Source organism: Myotis nattereri (assembly GCF_964212035.1).
Source record: "Myotis nattereri genome assembly, chromosome: 1".
NCBI classification, from domain to species: Eukaryota; Metazoa; Chordata; class Mammalia; order Chiroptera; family Vespertilionidae; genus Myotis; species Myotis nattereri.
Genome location: NC_138075.1, coordinates 97,254,019 through 97,277,138, shown reverse-complemented (window position 1 = coordinate 97,277,138; position 23,120 = coordinate 97,254,019).

Below are 23,120 nucleotides of genomic sequence, written 5' to 3'. Positions count from 1 at the left end.
GGCAGGCAGGCAGAGGGGTTAGGGGTGATCAGGCAGGCAGAGTGGTTAAGGGTGATCAGGCAGGCAGGCAGGCGAGCAGTTAGGAGCCAGCAGTCCCAGATTGCAAGAGGGATGTCTGACTGCCAGTTTAGGCCTGATCCCGCAGGGATCCTTGTGGGATAGGGCCTAAACCAGCAGTTGGACATCCCCTGAGGGGTCCTGGATTGCGAGAGGGTGCAGGCCAGGCTGAGGGACACACACACCCCTAACTCCCATGTATGAATTTTGTGCACTGGGACTCTAGTTTATAATAATCTAATTTGAATTTATACCAACTTATCTTTAATAGCATAGAAAAATTCTGCTCTTATACAGCTCGGCTCTTCTTTTTTATGTTATTGCCACAAACTACATATTTATAGATTGTGTGTTGACATCATTGATATGTATTGCTTTATTAATTTGTCTTTTAAATAATATAAGAAATGAATACAGGAGAAACAATAATACTGCCTTTTATATTTACCTATACATTTACCTACTATAATTCTTTGTTTATTAAAATGGCTTCAAGTCACTGTCTAGTCATTGCAGCCTAAAGCATTCCCTATGGCATTTCTTGTGAGGCAGGTCTGATAGCAATAAAATCTCTCAGCTTTCTTTTCTTTTTTTTAAGAATAGTTTTGCTAAACAATAGAATTTTGGGTTGACTTGTTTTTTCTTTCAGAATGTTAAATATGTCATCTCATGCCTTCTGGCCTTGTGATTTCTGATGATAAATTTGGTGTTAATATTATGGAGAATCCCCTGTATATGAATTGTTTCTCTCTTGCTTTCAAGATTTTCTCTTTGACTTTGGAGTTGATGGTGTGGTTATAACAATCTTGGTGCAGATCTCCTTAAACCTATTCTACTTGGAGTTTATTCAGCTTCTTGGCTGTGTAGGTTCATTTCTTTCATCAGAAGTGTGAGGTTTGCCCTAGCCAGTTTGGCTCAGTGGATAAAGCGTCAGCCTGCAGACTCAAGGGTCCCAGGTTCGATTCCGGTCAAGGGCATGTACCTTGGTTGCGAGCACAACCAAGGTACTCCCCAGTGGGGAGTGTGCAGGAGGCAGCTGATCTATGTTTCTCTCTCATCGATGTTTCTAGCTCTCTATCCCTCTCCCTTCCTCTCTGTAAAAAATCAATAAAATATTTTTTTTTTAAAGTGTGAGGTTTGGAGCCATTATTTCTTCAGTTATCTACCTGGCCTCTTTCTCTCTTTCTTCTCTCTCTGGGACTGCCATGATGTGTATATTGGTACACTTGAAAGGTTGCTTGACCTCTTTATTTTTCTTTATTCTTTTTCCTTCTCTTTTGACTGAATGGTTTCAGTTGTCTTATCTTTAAATTTTCCAATTATTTTTCTGCCTATTCAAATCTCTTATTGAATCCCTCTAGTAAATCTTTTTATTTCAGCTATTTTACTTTTCAGCTCCAGAATGTCTGTGGTTCTGTTTTATAATTTCCTTTCTTTATTTTTTTAAATATGTTTTAATTGATTTTAGAGAGAAGGAGTGAGAGAGAGAAACATCAATGTGAGAGAATACATCAATTGGCTTCCATCTGTATATCCCTTACTGGGGATCAAGCCTGCAACCCAGGCATGTGCCCTGACCAGGAATCGAACTGGCAACCTTTTGGTGCGTGGGATGACGTTCACACATTGTTTTCCTGGTTTTCTTTAGCTCTTTCCTCAGATTAAATAAATTTTAGTTAGAGTCTTTCTCTAGTAAGTCCAATATTTAGGCTTCCTCAGCAAAAGTTTTTACCAATTTTTTATTTACTATGAGTAGGCCATGCTTTCTTGTTTCTTTATATGCCTTGTCATTTTTTTAACAAGATATTTTGAATAATAGAATGTGGTAATTCTGTAAATCAGATTCTCTCTCTCCCTTGGATTTGCTATTGTTGATTGCCAATGCCTATATTTATCATTTAGTGACTTTTCCAAACTATTTTTGTAAAGACTATATTCCTTTTCATGTGTTGTCACTAAAGTCTCTGTTCCAGTATCTCAGAGGGCTACCAGTGACATGACATAGATTTCCCTAAGTAATTAGAGCCAAAAAGAAAAAAAAAAAAATACTTCTCTGGTCTTTCTGGCCTAGCTCTAAGGTGGGTGGGGCATTCCTTCAACACTAAGGTAGGCCACCTACAACTCTGCTTGAGCCTTTACCTCCTACTTGCATGGAGCTCACAGATCTACCATAGGTGCAAGCTAAAGGTGCTCTCAGATCTTTTCTGAGCATGCACCCAGCAATATGCGTATACGTTTCACGCTAGCTTTCCAGTTATATGTGAGAGCCCTTCCTAGCCCTTATTCCCCGCAATAAACTTCCTCTTCAGCCTCCTTTTTCCAGACTTTTATTTTTATCTGATGCTTATCCATTGTTTGTGAAGTTCATTGGCATTGTTGCATATTACCAGAGATTAATTTTTCAGCAAATTCTGCTGCTGCCCTGAACACCACTCCAACCCAAGGTGGGAAAAACTAAGGTCAGCCTCCATGTCAGTCCATCAGAGAATTACAAGGCAGGTAAAAACACACAACTACAGGATTTTAAGAACAAGGTCTGCATTAGGCCCCTGGAACCAGCAAGTCACACCAGGAACAATAGCCACTGTCCCCATGACTGTCACTATGCTGGGAAATGGAGACTGTTAGGCAGATGAGTGCAAACAACACAATGCTTTCCAACCAAAATTCATCTGCCTTTTCTTCATTAAACAATCCCTTGTTGCTATAAGTTTTTATTAGGTTCCACAGCTCTAAAAATTTTTTCATGTGCATAAATATCATCTTTTTAAAATAATAGCTTTTTAAAGTAATAAACAAAACATTGACATCTCTCCTGGAGCCTCTTCATGACAATGCAAATCATTTGGCTTTCCATATCTATAGAATTTTTTTTGAAGAGTAATTTCTTGAATCTTTACCACTTACATCATTTCATGTTATTATCATAAACACATGACTTTCTTTTGAAGGCAAAGTAAGACTCTTCCAAAGAGATGAAGTATTCTGGTGCATTACAGGTTTTCCAGTCAGGAAAGGTTTTCCCCAAAAAAATGGGGGGAAAATGGGATATTATTACCAGACTTGGGGGAAATCAATTATAATAAAAGATAATTCCTTAATCACTTTGTAGCACGTGAGCGTCTATAGACAGGAGGATTTACATTGTCAACACAAAGGGCTGATTTTGGAAACAAGCTGCAGTTTCTTACAGTACAAAATTCCAAAAGACATTTAGCAAACTTAACCTAACTAAAGATGACAGTTCATATAGTAGGGTTAAATGTATCAGCCAAATATGAATGAACTATGTATTTATTTGAGAAAAAAACACATGTACTTATAAGCTGTCGGGCTTCTGAGTGTAGACACACATAGCCTAAAAACCATAAAACTAAACAAACAAACAAAAAAACCCAGCTCAGTAACTGTCTCCCTGCAAAGTGTGAGAACAGAGTCATCCCAGAGATGCTTTGGAGAAGACCTTCCAAATGGTTTAGGAATAGGCATCTGTTTCTGCCCATTGTCTTAAGAGTGCTGAGGTACAAGTGGAAGTGAAGTAGGCAGTAGCAAGATCAGATGGTTTCCAAATGTGAGCTATAAGACACTAGCTCATTCTGTTCTTGTCTGGCATCCCTCTTTCTGTCCTCAAATATTTTTTTTTTAATTTTAAATTTGTTTGAACTATGTAATTCAGTTGGAGGTCAAATGGGTAAAAAATATTGAGGGTGACTTATTTACTTCTTGTTTCTCTAGGTCCATATTTCTTTTTTTAAATTAAATTTATTGCAGTGATATTGGTCAACATGAACATACAGGCACCAAGTGTGGGTTTCTATGTTACAGAGATCTGTGTATTGCACTGTGTGCCCTCCACCCAAAGTCAAGTCTTCTCCTGTCACCATATATAGTAGGGTTAAATGTATCAGCCAAATATGAATGAACTATGTATTTATTTGAGAAAAAAACACATGCACTTATAAGCTGTCGGCCTTCTGAGTGTAGACACACATTAATATTAAGATTAATATTAAGATTAATATTTCTTAAATACCAGCTTCACCACATCATTTGTCACCAGACAGTCTTTGTCTGTCACAGGTATTGCTTTATAGTAGGCCACAGATATTACCAAAAGACTTGGAGGGAACCCACAGACTAGATTTTCATAAATAACATAGTATTATTTCCAAGAAAAGAGTCATTACTCATATGAGACACCTTGCATTGGTCAAGGTGCCTCTTGGGCACCACTCCACATCCTCCCAGCCTCACCTGTTTCTTTTTGCAACCACTGCTGTTGCAACTAATTCTGTGTAGGATCTGACCAGCAGGTGCAACTTAACAGCACCCAGACTAAAATCCCACTGCCAGCCCTGGCATGGTGGGTGACATGTTGGGGAAGCAGCTTGGCATTTGCACATGTGCAAACTAGGAGTTGGGGAGATGATCATTAATGTCCTGTTGGGCAAACCTTTGACATGAGTGGAATGGAACTGATGGATAAATGTATCCCTGCTCTCTTTCCCTGGGTGGATGGTCCCAAAACACATCTCAGGCAGCTCCATGGGATTAGGCAGAGAATCTGTACCCAGCTTGACAACACATCTTTATAATTCACTCTCCTTCCTTCCTGCTTCACTTCCCTGTCCTTCACTTCTGCTCCTGGGTCACATTCCCCAATAAAGTATGTGCACCTGAGCCTTCAGTATGTCATCATATCTGCTTTCTGGAAAACCCAGGCGAAGACACTAGTCTGTTTGCAACCTCCTGTATCTCTGAGTTTTCATTTGGTCATGGTCTGAAATAGAGTCATGACCAAAATAATTTTCTGTGCTCTCAAGATCCTGTAAAACAGTAGCCCTAATTTTTTTAAAATATTTTTATTGATTTCTTACAGAGAGGAAGGGAGAGGGACAGAGAGCTAGAAACATCGATGAGAGGGAAACATCGATCAGCTGCCTCCTGCACACCCCCCACTGGGGACATGCCTGCAACCAAGGCACATGCCCCTGACCAGAATTGAACCTGGGACCCCCCAGTCCACAGGCCAATCCTCTATCCACTTAGCCAAACCAGCCAAGGCCCGTAGCCCTAATTTTTTGGATGGAAGGAAAGAAGGAAGACAGTGAAGGAATAAGAAAGTGAAGGAGAACAGAGAGGGGAGAAAAGAGGAAGAGAGACCAGAAGAAGGAAGAGGAAGGCAGAAGAAGATTAGGGAGGGAGAGTATTTAAGGAAAGGGAAGGGAAAGAAGGAAAAAGTGGGAGAGGAGAGCAGAACCTATAACTCTCCTTATTCCTTATTCAAGAGTAGCTGCCTGGCTCCCCTGCTGGGCTGTTGCCACCTGTCTCTTCTGTGTATCTTACCTCATCCACACCATTATGCAGTGTATTTGCCCTGGCTTATTGTAATTTTACTTTCTTTACTTCATGGTCCTGTAGAGTGCACTCACTTTCTTGCCATTAACAAGAAAGCCATGAGCATTTAATAAATTCAGGCTTATTCCTAACAAGATGATGAACAAATACTACATTGGTTTCTCAGCCTTTGCATATTTTAAATGATGGAAATGGAAACTAGATTAATATTTCTTAAATACCAGCTTCACCACATCATTTGCCTACACAATAATGTGCAACACCCCTGCCATCATTTTAAATCTCCAGCCTTTCCCTTTCTGTTTCTATTTTTATTACTTTTTGAGTGAGAGTCCCCTGAGAGATACATTCAAGACTTCCCATCTTCTCCCTCCTTCCCTGCCTTTCTCCAACTATGCCCTGCCCCTGAACCCAAGCTACTCTGCTATCACACCACATATAACGTGCTCATTGTTACCTCAGACCTCCCCTAACTCATGTACTACTTTGGATCCCTCTGATCACCCCATTTTTCTACCTCCTGTCAACAGCTGCCCCCTGAGTGAATGTGGAATACAGCTGGACTGTTGATTAAACCCCTATTACAAAGAAAGAGAAACTATCCAACTCTTATTTTGCTCTAATGGGACATTATAAAAAAAGAATTTAGATGTTTTCATGTAATACAAATGTGCAATGGTACTTATCATGGTAGATATAACATTTGGCAACTGGAAAAGTGACTTTTTGTTTTTGTTTTTTTTCTGTGTATCGTGTATTTCTCTCCCCAACCTAAGACTTCATTTCTCCTGCTTTTTTGGACCCACAGCCTCAGTTGATTCCCTCCACATCTGCATTTGTGTGTCACACAGCAAAGGTGCTCACTCAGCTTGTGAGGAAACAGAGGGACTCCATTCACTTCTGAGACCAGCATCAGAAAAAGTAATACCTCCTCCCTTTCTGACCACTTTTCTAGGATTCCACATCCATCTTTTGACATGGAATTGTTGATACTAAAATGGAGTCACAATTCTGACTTTTAAATTGGAGGAAACACTTTCTCGACATTCATATATATTAGAGGCCTGGTGCATGAAATTCGTGCATGGGGGTGGGGGGTGTCCCTCAGCCCGGCCTGCACCCTCTCCAATCTGGGATCCCTCTCACAATCTGGGACTGCTGGCTCCTAACCACTCACCTGCCTGCCAGCCTGATCACCCCTAACTGCCCTCCCTGCCGGCCTGATTGCCCCTAACCACCTCTGCCTCAGCCCTTGCCACCATGGCTTTGTCCGGAAGACTGTCCAGAAGATGTCTGGTCTAATTAGCATATTAACCTTTCATTAGTATAGATTTCCCCACACACACACTTATTTGAGGGTAAAGGCAGTGCCTGTGGATTAAATTATCTCTGCTAACATTGAATAATAGCTTCAAATGGGAACTTGTAAGAACATGTAATTGATATTATTACTTTTCTCCCACTCCCTGCCTGTCTGCCTCTTTCCGTATAAAGGTTCCCTTCTCTCTCTTAATTGCTTAGCCCCCAAACCTGTAGTCATCCTAAACTCCCCTTTCTCTGACATGCCTATTCCGCCAGTAAATCCTATTAGCTCTACCTTGCAAATATACTCAAATATAATTCTTGCCACTTTAATCCAAACCACCACCATCATTCCCTCTGAACTGTACTTTATTTTTTTTTTGATGATTTATTTATTTATTTATTTATTTTTATTATTATTATCTTTTTTTTGCTTAAAGTATTACAAAAAGTATTACAAATGTCTCCTTCCCCCCCCCCCCCGCCCTTGACAATCCCCTGGCCTCCCCTACCCCCCAGTGTCTTATGTCCATTGGTTATGCATGCATAACCAATGCATGCATACAAGTCCTTTGGTTGTTCTCTTACCCACGCCCCTCCTGCCCTCCCACCCTCCCCGGCCTTCCTACTGTAGTTTAACAGTCTGTTCGAGGCAGCTCTGCCTCTGTATCTATTTTTGTTCATAAGTTTATAATGGTCTTTATTATCCAGAAATGAGTGACATCATGTGGTATTTTTCCTTCATTGACTGGCTTATTTCACTTAGCATAATGCTCTCCAGTTCCTGAACTGTACTTTAATAGCCTGCTATAAACATTCTCATCACCTCTACCCTCACCTCCTCCTTCAGCCTATTTGTAAAGCAGTATCTTGTTCAATCTCATTAAAACATAAGTTGGATCATGTCTCTCCTCTGCTCAAATCCTACAGGGGACCCTAACTCATATGGAGCAAAAGCCAAAGTCCATGAAACATCCTACAGGCCTGATAGGTTAGGGAACAGATCTACGACCACCCTCATTCTAATATCCAAGACCACCCTCAGGTTCAGTAATTTCTTAGAAGGACTCACTGACAACTGTTATACTCACGTCTATGGTTTATTACAGCAAAAGGATACCGAAGATCAGCCAGAATGTGACTTTCCTGGACTCTGCATGGGGCAGAGCCCAGAAGAGTTACTAGCACAGAGTTCCCAGTTGCCCTCTCCCAGTGACATTGTGAGCAGCATTAACTTCTCTCAGCAGCATTCTGTGAGAATACACGTGGAGTACTGTCCACCCAGGAAGCTCAGCTGAGACTTGGGGTCCTGAATTGTTACTGGGGCCCAGTCACACAGGTATGACGAGCTGCTGGCAGTTTGCCTCCAGTCCCTCCAGAGCCCAACCTGACACCATGTGACCAAAAGCCCCATCCTAAATCATTGTTAGACTATCTGGGGTGGCCCAAGAACCCAGGCAAAAAGACATTCAACCTAAGGCCTTATGATCACCTCCCAAGCATCAAGGGTAAAGGCCAGACCCCTCTTTGAGTAAGGTTACTTCTTTACTACATAAGGTCAAGCTCTTTGCATCTCACAGGCTTCCCTCCCTCCACTCTTCCCTTCACCACTTCTCTGCAGCCACCCTGGCCTCTGTGCTACATCCAACATGCTCCGGACATCCCACTCTGGGCTTTCGCACTTGCTGTTCCCTCTGTCTGCTACCCCTCCTCCAACTGTGCATGTGCTTTGCTCCCTCACATCCTTCAGGTCTCTGCTCGGAATCCCCCTGCTAATAAGTCCTTCATCGTCTTATGTAAAACAGTAACCTCACTACTACACCCCAGCCTTTGCCAGCTGCCTCACAGTTTCACTTGCCACTCTAATCCAAACCACCACCACCATTCCCCCTGAACTGCACTTTAATAGCCTGCCTCTTAGCACTGTTGCATCAATGTTTGTTTGCTGACTATCTCCCCTATAGACTGTATGCTCCCTGTTGGCCAGTATCCTTGCTGCTTTGTTCACCATTCTGTTCCAGCATCCAGAACAGTGCCTGACATATAATAGGTGTTCAATAAATATTCAGTGAATCTGACTCCAAAGCATGAATAAGGAACCAGCTGGCCATAGAGAATGAGAAAATAACTCCTCCAGAAGTTGCCTTGGTTTCTTTTATACATTAATCAGGTAAAAAAACATTTTTAATGTTAAAGAAAGAACTAGTGTCATAACCCAATTTTATACTGAACTTCCTCCTGTTGGAGTCTGCCCGTCCTCGAAGCCTGGGAGTCTCTGGTTCAGTTTATTTTGTTCTTTTTCTTCCCTCCTCCATTCACCTGCTGGTGATTCTCCAGGGAATTACAAATGATGCCAGTGTTTGACAGATGGGAGAACTGGGCTGGATGGCCTGTCATGTCAAGTCCAGGTTCAAGTTCATAAACTATTCCTTCTGTAGCTCTTCTCCCTGCTACTGTCACTCTGCTCTCTTCTTTCCTTCGGTGTCCTGGCTGCCCATTGACATCTCTTTACAGTAGCCCCAGCAGCTGACCCCCACTGTCACCCAGTGAAGCAGTAGCTGTATCTAAGGGGTAGGAGAAAGGGAACAGTCGGCTGATGGTTTCAATAAGTCTTGGCTTTTTCTTCTTGGACCCTGACAGTCTCTGAGGTGGAGGCAGTCTGATAACTGCTATCCCCTTTAGAAGTCACAGGGAACATTACAAGGTCTCAGGACTAGGTCTCCAAGGCAGCGCACTGTCCACTGTCCTCGATGCCCACTGCATCCTCCCCAAATCCTTGGGCAGCTAGCTAACTGCTGCTACAGCAGCCCACTCCACCTCCATTATGACAATAAAACGACCCCAACCCCCCCCCCCACCACCACCACCACAATTCCCTCCATCCTCCTCTAATCCATCTATCAGAGCAGCTGATTGCAATCAGCTCTCAGGCAAAGAGGAGCTAATTAAATCTGAACAAGGCCCATATCACAGAGCCAAGTGCTCAACCTCCCCAGAAGGCTCATGCCCTCTAAATGCCCAAAGCAATCATCTTGAACTTAGCAATTCTCCACCCTGGCTGCACATTAGAGTCACTAGGGCAACTTTTCGAAAACTCTGATGCTTGCCTGTCCTAGATCAACAGAATCACAATGCAGCAGCCAAAGGGGATGGGGCAGAGCATGAGGGAGGGACAGGCCTCTATGTGGTCAGAGTTCCCCAGGGGAGGACCCTGATCATTGCTGCAGGGGCATCTCCCACAGACCCTCTGGGGCTTTTTCTGGAGATACAACCACCTCCAGCTAAGATCCAGTTCATGACCCCAGGGTGAGCTCCCCTTCCCCCAAGCAAATGGGCTCAACTCTGCATGTTCACGCCTCTCTCAGTGGACCAAGGGTCAGTTTGGAGGGAAGAGGGCTCAAAACAATATCCTTTCAGATATTTGCAATGGCTCAAAGCCAGGAGACTTTACTCATTGTTTGTCCCTTACCCAGCCTTTCTCAAACTGCATTCATACCCACCACATCATACCTCACCCAGGAAAATGTGAGCCTACAGTCTTAGTTGTAAAGTGATACTGAAACTGCAAGAAACCTCTTGGTGTGTGGGTCTGGATGGCAGCAGCATCTTCTCGGGTGTCTCCAGGAAATGCTCTCACCTGGTGGCCCTATGTCCAGCAGTGATGCTGCAGTGGATCAAAAATTAAAGTCAAAGCAACTCTCAGAACTCTTAGAGAAAGGGACGTAGCCCACCAGATTAGCCACAGCATCCTACTGCAGAAAGGGAGAGCACGTATCGCAGCCACACAGCTTTGGCCCCATCAACTGGGACTTAGGGACTTTCTGAAGACTAGGACCGGGGTCTGACCCCTCAAGCCTCTCCTGGTCTCTTGGTGGCACTCCTGTGTTATGTGTGTGTTGGGCAGGAGAGAGTAGCAGGGAGCAGAAAATGAAAAAACAAAAACAAAAACAAAGACCGGCTCGTTCTTGAGACCAGTCAAGTGATACAGAAAAGATACTGCCTTTCTCACCTGAAAATAAAACTGAAAAGCGATTTCTCACGGGTGTAGGAATGCGCACGCGTGTGTGTGTGTGTGTGTGTGTGTGTGTGTGTGTGTGTGTGTGTGTGTTGATCCGACGGGCATACACGTATTCTAATTTTAGTCCTCACACCTGCCATTTACCTAAATCTGCACTCACCCTCCTAATTGCCAATTCAGTTGACGGGTCCTTCCAAGTCACCATGCAGCATTTGACAGTGGCGACTGGTCCCTTCCTAAAACTTGCTCTCACATGGCTTCTGTCACTCTTTCTTGGTTCTCCTCAGAGTTCTTTGGCTGCTCTGACTCAGTCCTCTGCCTTCCCTGCCATGTTGATGCCCTTTCCTATCCACACCTCCAGGGAGCTTTACCTACATCATGGCTTCACACATTATCTATACTTATGACTTTCAGCCATTTCTCTCCCACACACCCGGGAGAAATGTGGGGATCATCCCAGTCTCCTCCATTTTCCTAATATTCCCACATCAGGGACCTGGTCCTGCCTCTATAAGGTTTTAGCATTTCTCTTGTCCATTACCCCCACACCTGACTTCTCTCCTGGAGTATTATAATTTTCTCTAAACAAGGTCTTCCTCCTCTAGTCTCAGCATCTACCATCCTTCTCCACATGTTACCCAAGTTATCATTCTAAGGAGCAAGCCTTGGTACGTTCTCCTCAGCCTGAGGTCCCACTTGGAAGCTCTGGCATAATATTGTAAATCATATTCCATTTAAGTGCGAGAATGAGTGGCAGGTTAGTCAGGGTTCAGCCAAGAAAATGAAAAACTATTCTAGAATCTAATACATAGAGAGGTGATTACACAAGTGATGGAGGATCTGGGGATCTAGAAAACACGAAGCAATCAAAAGATTATCCTAGAGAAGGTCATATTGTGAGTCTAGAATCTGGGGCCCCAGGAGAAGCTGGAACCACAACAGAAATATCTGTCAGGAGCAGGAGCCTGGAAGGGATAGTTACTGCTATGGGATGTCAGCTGGAGCAGAGAGAAAAAACATTCTAGCTTTTCCCAACTTCTTACCCTCCAATCTCATGCCTCCTGCTGGCCAAACCCAGCCAGAAATCAGCTAAGCAATCCTAGAAAGATCAGTTTCCTACAATACCAAGCAGAGCAAGGGGAGGGTAGGAAATAGATGTGACAGCAAATAAGCAAAGAACTAGCGTAGAAGTGTAGGACTTTTATATATCTGTGGTGATTGTTTTTTTAAATAGAAAGCTTAGTCATGGAACCTCTGAAAACCTGCAGCTTCTTCAACAGGCATGGTTTGCACAAACTTACCTTTGCAAAACCTCTTCAGACTAGTCACCATATTTGTCTTCTAAATATGAAATGAATATTTCTTGGCTCAAATCATTTCCTCCTTGTGCCCTCTACTTATTTAAATCCAACTCATCTTTGAAATCCCAGTTTTATTCCTGTCTGTTCCACTAGCATTTCCTGACCACCACTGTCAGGATCGGGTGGACAAGTATTACCGACTCTAGTTGAGCATGGCATGACTGAGAAGTTGTAGGATGCACCACTAAAATCTCTCTCCTATGATGCTAAAGGACCTCGGATGTTCTCTTTCATGTGAAAGGACCTCCATTAATGTAATTTCTGGCCTTCCTCTACCTCTTACTCAGTCTGTCCAAGAGAAAATAAAGAAACATCTGAGAAAAATATACTGGGCTTAGCTTCACCTTTCTCTCTCTTGGGAGTGAATCTGACAGCAGGCACCAGGAGCTCTCTGTTCCTCCGTTACTCTCAGTCTCACCTGGGCCAAGCCCACCTAAATGTGGGCTAAATATGTTTAATTGTGGAATTACTTTGCAAGTCTCTTTGGTTCTCACAATGAGCTCTGGCTTCTAACTTAGCCTTTAATAATAACACGGCATTATTGTGGCCCCATTGGCTCTTCTGGGTCTCCTAATTTTTTCAGAACTTGAGCAGGATAGATGGGTGATATTTATTAGTCCCCATAAGAAACTCTAACGTATGACTTTTATATCGGGCTCCTATTCATAGATTTCTTGATATCCACATTTTGTTTTCTAATGAAACATACCTCTAATTCTGACCTAATTCTTTCTGGACTTCAATGATGACCTGGCATTTCTTTGATTGAAATGTCAGCAAAGTGGACCCTCATCTCCCCCACTGCTATGATTGCTTGATGACTTCAGGTCCTGCCTCCGTGCTCTTTACCAGAACAATCAACTCCGCTAGGACAAGTCATGTCCTGCCCACAGTGATCTCTGACTCTTCTGAGCCCGTGGTGAGGCACCATAGCATGGTTGCTAAGCACATGGGCTCGGGAGCCAGACTGCCTATGTTTGACTGGCTTCCCCACTTAACAGCTGTGTAGCCTGGGGCAGGATCCTTAAACTCCCTATAATATGGCATTACGTAACAAGGGATGTTCATAAAGATGATGTGAATCATCAAGTTAATTTAAAATCTGTTCAGTGTACTCTGTTGAAGAAGATAGGAAAATATGTAACACCTTCTAGAACAGCGGTTCTCAACCTGTGGGTCTCGACCCCTTTGGGGGTCAAACGACCCTTTCACAGGGGTCACCTAAGACCATTGGAAAACACATATATAATTACATATTGTTTTGTGATTAATCACTATGCTTTAATTATGTTCAATTTGTAACAATGAAAATACATCCTGCATATCAAATATTTACATTATGATTCATAACAGTAGCAAAACTACAGTTATGAAGTAGCAACGAAAATAATTTTATGGTTGGGGGTAACCACAACATGAGGAACTGTATTAAAGGGTCGCAGCATTAGGAAGGTTGAGAACTACTGTTCTAGAAATATTTACGTCTACAATGATTTTCAAATTGTTGCTTAAATGACTAAGCTTTGATTATCCTGAAAAACAATTTATAATGGATGCATCACTTCCTCAGACCACTATACAGGGTGGAGCAAAAGTAGGTTTACAGTTGTATGTTTATTCTTATATTATTTACTGTACAAATAACTGTTCCTACTTTTGCTCCATCTTGTATATTTATACATGAATATTGAAACTTTGGGGGAGGCAACATAGGAGAGTGGGAGGTCTAGATTCAAAGGTTTTGAAACCCATCTCTGCCGTTTAGTGTATAAGTTCATGTAAAGTATTTTACATTCCTAAGCAACCAGATCTGTATCTGAAAATGGGGAAAGCCCTGGCCAGGTGGCTCAGTTGGTTGGAGTGCTGTCCTGTACACCCAACAAGGGTATGGCTTCAATTCCCTGTCAGGGCACATACTTAGGTTATGGGTTTGATCCCCAGTTGGGCCATGTATGGAAGCAACCAATTGATGTTTCTCTCTCACATTGATGTTTGTCTCTCTTTCCCTTCCTCTCTCTCTAAAATCCCAACCTAATATGCCCAAGGATCCCCAGGGATGCTCATTCACACTGGACTACCGTCCTGGTCATGTTTGCCTCTTGCTAGGAGAGCACACATTTAGATCCATCCCTTGAGGCTGGTAGGCTCCATAGCCATATGTGTAAGTGACTTGATCCAGAGGCTAGCCACCAGAGGTTGGCCACTGATATGGTACCATTGCTGTTATGCCTTGGGCACTGTATGTGCCTGTATCTAGAAAGCCCCATGTCACCCAGATGCTGGGATCCAAGAACTCTTCCCATAAAATAAGTAAGACATGGTTCCTTCTGAGTAATCTTTGGTTAAATGGGGGAGGAAATCGGAAGAAAAGCCAAAGACAGCTTACTTGGATGTCCAAGTGTCCAGACACTTATCACACTGCTACTCTTGGTTTAGCACCATAGGTATGTCTGTCCACTCACCCATCCATCCATTGTTCATTTATTTGTCTATCCACTTTCCTACTTACTTAGTACCTCCAATGTGCCAGAAATAGCTCTAGGTACCAGGGACACAGTGAACAAGACAGACCTAGTATCTACCCCTAGGAAATTACATTCTAATGGAAGGAGGTGGAAAACAAATAAGCAAATGCAGTAAGTGTCAAGAATCACTCAAGTAATATGTGTTCTCCTGGCTCCTTCATGCCAATAAATTTATCTGACCCCCTCCTGCCCCTCCTCTACTACGGGAAATTTTTTAAAAAATATATTTTAATTTATTTCAGAGAGGAAGAGAGGAGAGATAGAAACATCAACAAGGAGAGAATCATTGGCTGGCTGCCTCCTGCACGTCCCCCCACTGGGGATCGAGCCCGCAACCCGGCATGTGCCCTTGACCAGAATCTAACCTAGGACCCTTCAGTCTGAAGGCTGATGCTCTATCCACTAAGCCAGTGGTCCTCAACCTGTGGGCTGCGACCCCTTTGGCAGTCGAACGACCCTTTCACAGGGGTCGCCTAAGACCATCCTGCATATCAGATATTTACATTATGATTCATAATAGTAGAAACATTACAGTTATGAAGTAGCAACGAAAATAATTTTATGGTTGGGTCACAAGATGAGGAACTGTATTTAAAGGGCCTGAAGGTTGAGAACCACTGCACTAAGCCAAACCGGGTAGGGCCACTAAAGGACATTTTATTTTATTAATTTTATTTTTCAATTACAGTTTACATTAAATTATTTTGTATTCCTTTTGGGTGTACAGCATATTGGTTAGATAATCATACACTTTACAAAGTGGTTTCTCCATTATTTCAAGTACCCATCTGATACCACACATAGTTACTGCAATATTATTGACTATATTTCCTATGCTGTGCTTTACATCCCCATGACAATCTCTAACTACTAACCTGTATTTTTTATTTTCTTCATTTTTTTTCACCCGGCCCCGAATCCCCTTTCCCTCTGGCAACCATCAGTCTGTTCTCTGTATCTATGAGTCTGTTTCTATTTTGTTTATTTTGCTCTTTAGATCTCACATATAAGTAAAATTATATGGTGTTTGAATATCTGTGTCTGACTTATTTCACTTAGCATAATACCCTCCAGGTCCATCCATGATGTGATGATGGTAAGATTTCATTCATTTTTATGGCTGAGTAATATTCCATTGGATGTATGTACCACTGCTTTTTTTATCCACTTGTCTACTGATGGTCACTTAGGTTGCTTCCATATCTTGGCTATTGTAACTAACTACAGTGAAACAGGGGTGCATATACTTTTTCGAATTAGTGTTTTAGGTTTCTTTGGATATATACCCAGCAGAATCATTGGGTCATAGGCAGTTCTAATTTTTTATTTTTTGAGAAACCACATTGTTTTCTATAGTGGCTGCACTGATCTGTATTCACTAAGGGACATTTTAAATACGACAGAAATGATAGAACAAAACATCTTTAACAAAGTCCTCATCCTTTAAGAAGAGTCTTGTGAAGGAAGAAGGGGACTGTAGACTTCAAATCAGCTTTCAAGTCTACAAGGTAAAAATCAGTTTGACCACTTGGTTCCATTTTCCTTTTCACTCTCCTGCGTAATTGAACTTGGACAACGGGAATGGAAGCCAGAGTTCCTCACTTCCTGCTCCTCCCCTCAACTCCCTCCTTGGACACAGACAACAAGCTGGGACACCCAAGCTGGAAAGCCCTATGCTAAAGTCCCAGCTCACACCCCAACATCAAATCCATTGTTTGCTTTAGAAGAGAAAGTCATGCAAACTGCAAGAAAATGTAGCATTTTATAAGCCTCAGGCAAGCAGCTCTTCAAAAACAATTATCTCACAAACTGTGGATGCACCTCTTTTTTTTCTTTCTTTCTTTCTACTTTTTGGCAAAAGAGCCTTTAAGAAAAATGACTTACTGTTGCCTAATAGGATTAAATCTTTAACTGAAGCATTTTCTTCTAATCCATTCACTACTTTTTAATCCCCTGTGAGTCAGAATGTAAGGAAAAGTTTCTATTTTGACTCAAAACCCACATTCTTGGAGGTCCCCACACCCTTGCATGCTTCAGACCCTCCTTGCTGAATAGGGTAACTCCACAGGACCCTCCATCTGGGGGCCTGGTGGGTGGATGAGGTTCATTCACTAAGGCCACTTCTCCCTCAATCAGGTTCTGCTTTTCATTTGCTTACCTGACTTTGACCTCTTTCTTTCTCTTTCTTCCTTTCTCTCTCTTTCTCTCTCTCTCTCTCTCTCTCTCTCTCTCTCTCTCTCTCTCTCTCTCTCCTGCTCTCTCTCTCTCCCTCTCCCTCCCTCCCTCCCTCCCTCCCTTTCTTTCTTTCTTCCTTTCTTCCTTTCATTCTTTTCTTCTTCTTCTTTCTAATACACACATCTGAGATGTTCCTTCTTGAGATAACTTCCCAGAGATCCTTAAAGGAAAAGGCCCTGGAAGACCATCCCCTGTGAGTTGACTCAATGTTTCATTTCATGATACAGATTTTATCTTGAAAAATTTTACTCAGAAACTCATAAAGCAACACTGACTCATTCTAACATATTTCCTATTGATGGAAATGTAGTAAAAATAATATTTAATTCAGAATTAAAATATCTAGATTTTCAGTGCAGTTCTCCTACCAACTAGCTGAGTCACAAATATTTCTGAACCCCCATTTTCTCATCCATTAGACAGGCTAATAGTGCTCACCCAGTAATCTTCACAAATGGGAAGGACAATCATATCTGAATACATCTCATGAGTTACAATGTGTGCTACAAAATACAAGGTATTATTACTTTCCACTCTAAACTTTGTTTAAATTGTGTAGTGTCCCCTTGACTTCATATAAACACAGAATGTTATTCTAGTGTTATCTTCTGCAGTCTATGCACCTGCATAAATCTTTTCTAACACTGGTCCTTTGGACAATCCTGCTGGCCTACAAAAAATAATATTAATGTTATTTAATCCCGGATTATCAAGGGTTTTCTGTTTGGCTGGTGTTACTACTTTGTTGGCATAGGATTAGACTATTAAGGAAGATAAATGTTTTACAGAAATATTTATTTCTGTAGCAAAACAGGACTTTGTTCAATTAGCTCACTAGAAAGAGTCACATAATATGTGATATGGCAGGATTCTCCCCCATGAAATACTGCCACTGCAAAGCAAATGAGCAAAATTGATCCCTATCTAGTGAAAAGCATTTTGGAGTCCCTTTTATGCAGTGGGAGGGAGAGAAATTTATTCTGAATTTCAGAAGTGTTGCTAGTAACTGAGGTGATGGCTTCTCTGTGCTACTCTTTTATTTCACAGGACACTGTGGCTTTGGTATGCCCCAGCCTGAAACTGAAAGCACACAGACCTGAGTGCATACTTGCAGCAGCTTTCCACTAAGGCGCTTACATCTTGAGCACAAGAACAGACACCATGACAAATTACTTCTGCGGAGGAGGCCAGGGAAAAGCTCAGCCTGCCTGGCCACCAGGCAGTGAGTCCCGGGATGTCCCTCCTCCCTCGAGATGGATCAGACAACATTCTGGCTGACGTATGTATAGATTTATCAAAGTACAAGATCCAGAATGTCCCAGCCACATTCATCATCCTCATCCTCCTCAAGCAGAGAGGCACTTGCAAAGGCAAGTGCTCGTGGAGAGAAGGGCTTGCAAATCCTACTCATGACAAGTTGGAGAGCTGACGCCTGGAGTGTCTCTGGCAGAAGTGGCTGTTCTGTCTGCGGAAAGAAAACCTTCTCCTCTGCTGAGCCAACACAATGGAGCCACTTTCCTTGATCACCTTTATTAAAATAGCTCTTATAATTTTATTCCAATTGTGATCTTTATAAAAGATAAACAGGTAAAGAAAAGTCTTTGACACTCTGGAGAGAAGATATTTTACAAGAAAGACAGCTTTCCTATTCTGTCTGGAGCATACTTAAGTTAGTCAAATGTTGCTCTGTTGGAGCCTGTAGGAAACCTGTTCTGATTTCAGAAGTTGAGGTGACATAAACTATATTTAACCTATGTTTGGTCTTCTCAAGACTTGTGTGTTCTCTTTGATCATCCTTACCTCAACTATGGGCAACTCTTAGGGTTTGGGGGTTTTTGTGTTGTTGTTTTTTTAGCAAAGTCTGTCAAATACACAAGCCTAAACTTCAGCCCCACAGCTTTTCAACCTGATTCATCCCAAAATCTGGCTTTGTGAGGTTTGAAGTAATGAGGTAGTGTTATCATAATCAAGTCTGTGAGCATCAGGGCCTCAGTCTGTGTGTATAATGTCAGATGTTCAGTCCCCACATGAATCATTTATCCTTGTGTCCTAAAGCGTGTTTTACTTTGTAGGATGCATGAAATTACCAATCCTTACATCTTTTAATGGCATCAAATTTAAAACCCAGATTACTAATTCCAGATTATTGTTTACTAGAGGCCTGGTGCACGAAATTTGTGCATGGAGGGGGGGGGGGGCGGGGATCCCTCAGCCCGGCCTGCAACCTCTCCAATCTGGGACTGCTGGCTCCTAACTGCTCGCTTGCGTGATCACCCCTAACCACCTCTGCCTGCCAGCCTAATGCCCCTAACTGCTCCCCTGCTGGCCTGATCGCACCTTAACTACTCCCTTGCTGACCTGATCACCCCTAACCGCATCTGCCTCAGTCCCCGCTACTGTGGCTTTGTCCAGAAGATATCTAGTCTAATTAGCATATTACCCTTTTATTAGTATAGATTGTTTCATTATTTCTGAAATCATGCTCTGTAGTGAAGGTTTCTAAATATTGTCATATTAATGTGTCATCCTGGAGAAAAAAAAAAATCAAAATTGTCCTCCAACTGCAATATGTGGCACAAGAAAAATCATTTCCTACAGATTAGCCCCTTTAACAATCATTCACTGATGACTGTCTTTGACTGCAGAATTTGACCACCACTCCTAATCCTCCTTGCTGGCATTTTCTTTATTTGATTGCCAAATCCTGCTAATAGTTATAGTTTACAGACATTTCTTCTGAACTGCTTTTTATGGTAAATTTACCTGAGACCATTTTACCACATATATTCTGTTCCCTTATGAGCAAAAGACTCCAAATTCCTCAGGGAAAGTACTGGTCGCCATGTTTACGTGGGTCTTTCTGTATGGAGGGGTGAATAGGAGGGGACAGGGAAGGGGTCAGTTTTTCCCTCCAAAATATGCAAACCAGGATAAAAGCTGTTCCCAAAATATGAGAAATAGTTTGGCAATAGAGAATTTTTTTAAATTCAAAATCTACCATAACACAGAAGGAGCATGCTTCTCTGCATAGGGCCAAGCCTAAAGTAAATCAGATGGTAGAAGCATCTTTTGGCCCATTTCATAGGATTCTCAAATGTCCAAAGTCCAACGTTCCCAATTTAATGTCTTAATCTGTTTTCTTCTTACTATAATTTAAAAGCACTATTGTGGTGGTTAATTTAGTTTGTGGGGAGGAAAGAAAGGTTTATGCTCAGTCTTAAATACATAAATTAAGTTCAACTTATTTTCTGCTATATGGTAATCTACCAAAATTCACTCATTAAATTTCTGCCTAGTCATGGGAGATAACACTACCATCTTATAAGCTTAACCTCCTCTTATGCAGAATAGTTAATGACTTAACACACAGTGCTGTAAAATTCTTTCTTGGCTAGAATCTACATTCTGCCATTGTATCAGTGGTTGCCAGATTATCAATCTGTTGAGAACACTTTCTATATGAAGAGCTGCTGATCTAAGGTCCTGGCTTGTGTCAGGGTTGGCAACACAGGCCAGAAATGAACACCAAACTAGACGTGATCAATAGCTTCAAACCTCATTTCCATTAGCATAAATAAGCGAATGTAGACCTAGTGCCCAGACAATCTTGCCCACCCATAAATTGGAATTAAACACTAACTTTTCAAAGTTAGAGGAAGGTAGGAGGCTAAAACATTTAATATGACCATATAGCTTTCCCCCAAAAGCATTACTTCACATGGGGAAAATGGAAGGATTTATGCCTTGCCTCATCAAAGCTGAGAATATGGATTGTTTCATGGTCCATTATACCTGGTGTAAAGAGCATATTACTCATGTGGATTTTAGCTTGCTAGGTCAAAACATTCCCCTTAAAAATAAATAATAAATACATACTTACATAAATACATAAATAAATAAGATATGGAGATGTTTTAGATGGGAAAAAAATAATTCAAGCATCAAAGGGAACCTATGATTGTAGAAATGTGGCCAAGTTTATCAACTTGGAAAATTAATGTAGGGGCCAGATCGTATTGACGTCATCTGTTCTTCCTTCTCCAGAACAAGTTAGAAACTTAGAGGTGTTGCAAATAAGGGACCTATCTATCCTTTTAGTCCTCAAGTAGTGGGGGTCTCTTTCAAATTACCTGAGAAAAGCAATTTCAACACTGAAAAAACAACAGTATTTTGACCAGACATTCAAAGGTTTTATGGCCTGAGCCAAAGGGAAAGAAAGATATTTTAAAATTAAGAAATCAATGCAAAAGCAAAATGCCTTTGGTCTAACTTCCCTTGGAGTCGCTAAGAGACATGCGGAAATCTGTGAAGACTAAACTAACTTTAATGACCAATTCTTCCGCAGGCCCCTCCAGGTAGCATGCCGATGGGCTCCTTCCCCCCAGGAAGGCTCCTCCGCGGGACTGAACGCTGACCCCACGAGGCTGTAGCCGAGAGGAGTCCTCTGTGGCCGGGACGCCATCACCCGCGGGGTCTGAAGCCACTTCCACCAAGTCCTGTTTGCACCTGGCGCTAGAGGTGGCGCTAAGAGGGCCTTGCAGACACGCTGCACGGGAGGGAGGCGCTGGGCTGTGATCCCGGCCGGGCAATGTGCGTTTATCACATTTCAGAGGAATGTCCATGCTGGGGTCACCCTCTTTCAGCTACTGCGGAAGGGACGCCTCGATCCACCTTGGACGGCGGGAGGCGCCGGAGGTCACAAGGTGCTGCAGGGCGTCGGGGACAAAGGACTGACGCAGGGCCGCGCTCCTTGAAATGGAAGCTCCCCACTCCGCCCCACTCCTCCTCCCCCGCCCCCCCCCCCGCCCCACTCTCCTTCCCCCCCCCCCCCCCGCCCCACTCCCCTTCCCCCCCTCCCCCAAGTGTGCCGCCCCCGCCAGCGCCTTTGAGGCTCTGAGACGTTTCTATTTCAAGACTGTCTGCTCCGAGGCTGCGTTGGCCACATCAGGGACGGCCGGCTGGGGAAGGTTTTTCTAAAATAGCCTTGTACTCGAAATGAAGCTGAACCCATTAATTCAAAACACAGCCCAGGGCTTCCCGCCGCTGCTTTCCCGACAGACGCCGCCCGAAGCCCAACTTGCGGCATTGTAAGCCGGGATGTCTCCGAGCGCTGAGGTTGTTTTAGGAGTTTGTCTAAACAGCTCCCAGCAGTGGCTCTCATTACAGGGAGAGCCCCACGCAGACAGCCCTGCTTCCTTTAGCAATTTGGGCGCATCTGTAGCTCTCTGCTCTTTTTTATAATCATTTGGACTGTAAAATAATTAGAGGGATAGGCATTCCGACAATAAAAAGATCAACAGCTGAGCTTTATAATTCTAATGTAAGCACACATATCATTCAGGGTCCCAGGGCAGGTACGATTTCAATAATCACAGCGTTTTGCATACATTTTCTAATTACCGCTCCTACCCCTGGATTTTTGTTTTTGAACTTCCAAGCTGGCCAGTGCCACAAAGGGTGGGTTCCATCCCCCTGCCACCGCCTGGCTTCTCTCCTCCCTCATGTCCTATGCCTCCCACACCCCTGAGCACAAACACGGTGTGTTCTTCTATCAAAGCACTGCTCCAGCAGAGAAAGAGGAAAATAGTGTTTGGGGGAGAAAGAGTAAGGAGTAGTAATTATATTCCTAATCACATGTAATTTAAGAGAAAATGAGTAGATGTGAGAGGCCACAGTCTGGGACCACAGGCACCCCACTGTCACCTGGGTGTCTTTCAAGCCACCCTCAGCTCAGCAGCCAAACAGTTAATTACAAAGGATGTGCTTCTTCTTCCCAGCATCTGCACCCGGACCCGGGAAAACTGTCATTAGACAGCAATGGCAGCTCTTTCCCGGACCCAGAGCCTTCTCCACCAAAGGGCTCCCAGAGTTCTCTCCCCACTTCCCAAGTGGGCGAGGTAGCAGGAAGAAAGAATGCACCAGAACAGCAAGCATTTATGCAGCACTAACTTTGTGCTAGGTACTTGTTCTAAGTACTTTAGATAAGTAACTCGTTTAATTGCACAATTCAATTAATGAACAAATGAATAATTTATTGAGCACCTACTCACGCAGGCAACACTGAAAAGCAATAATCTATGTTAACTCATCTGGAAACAGACAGAGCATGTATGCACCTACTCAAGGATTGCTGGGAGGACTGAATGAGGTAATGTATGGGAAACACAAAAGCGCCACAGTAAATATTAGATAGTCACATTTAAAATTCGGTGAGTATAATTTATGTGTCCAGTGCTTTACATTTGTTATCTTTTTTAATATCTG